This window comes from Hyaena hyaena, unplaced genomic scaffold (genome assembly GCF_003009895.1).
Source record: "Hyaena hyaena isolate Hyena2069 unplaced genomic scaffold, ASM300989v1 scaffold_705, whole genome shotgun sequence".
Taxonomy (NCBI): domain Eukaryota; kingdom Metazoa; phylum Chordata; class Mammalia; order Carnivora; family Hyaenidae; genus Hyaena; species Hyaena hyaena.
The window spans coordinates 43,833-49,132 of NW_024081339.1; positions in this window are offsets into that span (position 1 = coordinate 43,833).

Sequence of the window (5,300 nt, forward strand, 5' to 3'; positions counted from 1 at the left end):
GTTACGGCGTTCTGTTTCTAACTCTGCCCAGGCATAAGGGAAATAGACATTGCATTTGCTCAGCTTCCCCATGAAGCAGGACACACACCATGTCTTCACTTTCCTAGGCAAAGAGATGACTCGCCTCTCCATATATCACTTCCTTTGTTGTCCCTAATTTTCACACGCCAGGATTCACTTTCATTCAAGATTCCCCCTTGACTCAGGATTGAATAGTAACTCCTCACAAAAGTGCCACCACACAGCTAAGATTTTCCTTTTTTCTCTATTAGAGCACTATTTCAGGGCCTTGCATGGAAATACTGATTGTGTTAACATAACCATTCTTTTACCAAAATTATTTCTTACAATTTGTCAGAAGCAGTGTTAGCTAGATAATAAGTCCAATGCCTGTACTAATTACCTCTTAATAAATTCATGTGAGACTATTCGTAGCAAGAGTGCCCAACTCCGTCTTCATCTCCTCGAATTTTTAATGCTTGAGTTCCTATCTTCAGACCCCATTTGTCGCCAAACAGTTAGCTTGCTTGTTGGCATCTTCTGCCCCCCAAGTTGAATTAATGAAACCTCTATTGTGGAAATGACCTTCAATAAGTATGGCTTCTCATTTCCCATCCTCTTATACTTTTATGGAACATGCTTCCCACCCCTCCTGCCTGATCCTATTAAATGTGTGTGGTCTGACTCACAGAACAAAGGTGCTTTATTAGATGGGTATAGTTACTTGGGTTGCATTTTTAAAAAATGAGATATGAACAATAAACACTCTTTTTTATTACTGCATCTCCATTTTATGGGTATAACATAATTTTTTTTAAAAAAAAATTAATGTTTATTTTTTTTTGAGAGACAGGGTAGTAGAGAAAGAGAGGGAGACACAGAATCTGAAGCAAGCTCCAGGCTCTGGAGCTGTCAGCACAGAGCCCGATGTGGGGCTCGAACCCATGAACCATGAGAGCATGACCTGAGCTGAAGTTGGACACTTAACCGACTGAGCCATCCAGGTGCCCCGGTAGAGCACAGTTGTTTATCTGTTTTTCTGTCAGCAGACATATGAATTTTTTCACCAGTTTTTGTAGCTATCCATTTTTATATACAAACCTTTTGTGGACATAAGCTTTCATTTTTTTCTCAAGTAAATACATTGGAGTGGAATTGTCAGTCTTCTTTTGCTCATGAGTCTCTAGTTTGGACTCGGTTCAGTGGGGAAGCTTAGTGCTGCTCCACGCAATGTCAACTGAGACATCTTGAAACCTGGATCACCTTGTGTCTCAGGGCTGAAGTTATCAGAAGGCTCATTCCCTTCTTATCTGGTGGTTGATGTGGGCTGGCATCTAGGACCTTAACTGGAGCTGGCATCCAAAACACCTGTGTGTGATTTCTTCTTGAGGATTTCTGGCTTCCTAGAAGCATGGAGGCTGGTTCCAATAGCAAGCATTCAGAGGAACAAGGCAGAGTGCATGCTATTTTTATGACATACTCATAAGTCACATAGTATTATTTCTGCTGTATTCTATTGGTTGGACAGTCACAACGTTTCACCCAGGGTCAAGGGTAGGAGAGCTAGGACTTAGACCCTACACTCAATGAGAATATTGTCAAAATCATGTCATAGGAATAATATGTAGGATGCAGTGTATTATGTTGATCGTTTTTGGAAAATACAATCTGCCATAAATGCTCAAGAGGTGATCTCTTTCCCTAAGGTAATATGTACCCCCAAACTCAAAATTATTTATATCCTTTCTCTCAGTCATCTCACTTGGATTTTATCCTAAGGGAATTAAGACCAAAACACTCATAGATTTATGTATAAAGGTATTTGTGACAGCATTTTTAACAGTAGAAGTGGTTAGAAATCAATTAGAAAACATGTAAATGCAAATAGAAAGTCTCTAGACTTTCTATAGAAATAGAGTGACTTTACGTTGTGGTTTGAAGTATTCCTACAACCTCTTTGATGCTTTTCCTTATAAGAGATGGAACCTAATTCCTCTTCCTTTGAGTGCATGATGGACCTAATGAATCATTTATACACAGTATAATAAACAGTATGTCAATTGTGTGACTTTGGAAACTGTGTCAGGAAAGTCACTGAGACTTATACCTTCTCTACCTTAGATCTCTCACTTTGCAGGAAGTCACCCGCCATATTGTGAGGAGAGGTCCACATGGTGACCCATGTGAAAGAGTCATTTAAAAAAAAGATTTTTCCGGCCTTCAGATGACCATCATCCCACCTGCCATCTTGATTGCATTGTGACTGCAATACTCCATCTCCTATATGGAGACAGAGTGTCAGAATCTGCTCCCAGATTCCTAATTCTCGGAAACCATGTGAGAAAATAAATATTCTTTTTAAGCTTTAAATTTTTAAAGAACAATTTGTGCTACACCAATAGATAACTGAGGTTTACAACATTCCACTCAACAGAATGCCATGAGATTACTGAAAACAATATTTTATAAGATTAGTCTGTGATATGGAGATACATTCACAATACTACTAACAATACAAACTGACCAATTCAATATATGTAGTATAATTGCAATTTCTTTTTAAAATACAAATCTAGACAAAGACAGAAAGATTTAAGGAAAAGAGTATTTAGTCCTTGATGAGATAATTACAATGGTAAAAAATTTATCCTTTATCACTTGGTCTGAGATTGAATCCCACTTACTAGTTATGCAAACATATTATGGCTGCATAAGCAATTATGAAGTTTCTAAACCTCAGTTTACTCATCTGTATAAAGTAACTCATATAATATTACCTAATTCATGAGGTTTGGGGAGAAATAAATTAGAAATGTCTAAAAACCACTTAGTTCCCAGATTGTGGCAAGTGCATAATGAACGTTAGATAATTTTCACTATGACCACAAGTAATAAATCATTATTTCTGTAACTTACAACTTTTGTAAAATAGATTTGCATTATCTTTATGGCTGTTAAAAGTGCTCTTTAACTATGATCCCTGTAATGTTAATTTCTGTAACCTTGTGATTGAGATACTTTAGCCTTCCTCCCTCTGCTTACAGAGTGGGAGCCTCTGAAGCTGAGCAGAGGTGCAGACTAGAAGCGTTGGGGATCCTCACTGTGCTGTGACCCAAGTCTTCGATGTGCAAGCAAGGAGCTGGAGAATCCATCACACAGTTAGCTGTGAGCAGTGGCAGCTGTGGAGAGAAGTCAGCCTGGGCACAGCACAGTCCCATCTGTGTTCTTGGATAACAAGACCCAGCAGCTATTTCTGGAAAGTGAAGATAGCCCAGTAAATGAAGCCTCTTGACACAAGTCCCCCGAGCTTGTGGGGGCATTTTTACATAGGCAAGCATCCCCCCTTCAAAGATTGCAACACATTTAATGGACTCTGTGTGAATACTCCTGTAAACTTACATCAGCTTTTTTTCAAAAAAATTTTAACATTTATCTATTTTTGAGAGAGAGAGAGAGAGAGAGAGCAGGGAAGGGGCAGAGAGAGACAGAGAACAAACATAGAATCTGAAGCAGGCTCCAGGATTTGAGCTGTCAGCATAGAGCCCGACATGGGGCTCGAACTCCTGGACCACAAGATCATGACCTGAGCTGAAGTCGGACACTTAACCAACTGAGCCACCCAGGTGCCCAGGTGCCCAACTTACATCAGTCTTTCTTCTCCTTCTCCTTCTCCTTCTCCTTCTCTTTCTTCTTCTTCTTCTTCTTCTTCTTCTTCTTCTTCTTCTTCTTCTTCTTCTTCTTCTTCTACTTCTTCTTCTTCTTCTTCCACTGCTGCTGCTGCTGCTGCTGTTTCTCCTTCTTCTTCTTCTCCTTCTCTTCCTCCTCTTCCTTCCTGTTTATTCTCTGATGTGTAAGGGCCCCATGTCCATCAATACAGTTGTATAAGAGACATAGTGTCAGCCCTTCCTAGTTATGTTTAAACCAGACCTTCGAGACCACGAAGGTGTGGCTCATACTTACCCCTAGTTCTGTAAATCCAACTCTTCGTAACTACTTTTAAAATTAAAAATTGGAAACAAACAAAAATGAGCCTCATATTATAAATACGAAGATTCCCTCTCTGGGTTTCCTGGGGGAAATACAGTTTCAGAAATGCAAGTTTAGAAACAAAAGTAAACGAGAAAGGAGAATACTCATGGTTTATTGATGATGGCTTTTCCTTCCAAAGGCAGCTATGACGCACGTTAGCGGTGTCTTCCCTGCACACCCCTGTGAGCACGTTAGGATGACAGTCTGCTCTTCAGCAGTAATGAGGATGTGATGGACTTGGTTCTTGTCCACAGAGAGTAGCAGAGAGTTCCAAACAGAGCCTCCCCAGGTGCATGCTGATTTACATTTATTCCTGCTTCTTCCTTTCGTTCATCTACTGAGTTCAAAACTGCCTCGCTGAAGTCAAAACACTCTGTGTCAACGCCTTTCTTAGGATATTCCATTCAGCAAGGCTGCCAATAAACAAAACCCAAAAAGCTAACGTGTGAGGTACTCCTCTGAGCTTTAATGTTTATTAGTTACTAAAACTAGTGACTACTAGTTTTACTAGTACTAGAGGCTACTCCTTATTGCTGGGGTCTTGTCTTGTCCCCGTTTACTTACTGGATCTTCTAGAACTCTTCAGGAAAAGCTGGCAATTTTTTAAAAAGAATCTGTCATGCTAAGAATTTAATTTTTCTTTGTAAAAATACTTATTCCCAGCAATATTTCAAAGATTACTTATTACAGTCAGCATCCTATTTTACATTTATTTCTGGGACAAGACAACAGCTAATCTTCCCCAGACATCAAATGTTATCTCAGTATTGTTATCTTACTATATTCAAGGCCCTTCTAGCAGGTTTCATTCTGTCTTTCCCATTGGAAGCGAGAGACATGAGTGAAGATTTCACTATGTGTGGTTTTCTTCTTTCAAGAGTCAAATCCCTTAAAAAAAAAAAAAGTCAAATCCCCTCGGTTATGCCAATTTGTAATCACTTTCCAGTGCTTTCAAAAGTTGCCTATCATGTTTTATACCAAGTTTATAATTGTCTTTGGCTAGAAAGTTAGTCCAACACATGGAATTCCTCTAGGAAGTAGTTGTAAGATGGGATTGAGAAGGCAAGTCTTGTTAATAGAGTTTCATATTTCTGTTTTACTTTTTTTTATTTTTTAAAAATGTTTTATTTATTTCTAGGAGAGAGAGAGACAGCGTGAGCAGGGGAGGGTCAGAGAGAGAGGGAGTCACAGACTGAAACAGGCTCCAGGCTCTGAGCTGGCAGTCAGCACAGAGCCCGACGCAGGGCTCAAACCCACAAACTGCGAGATCA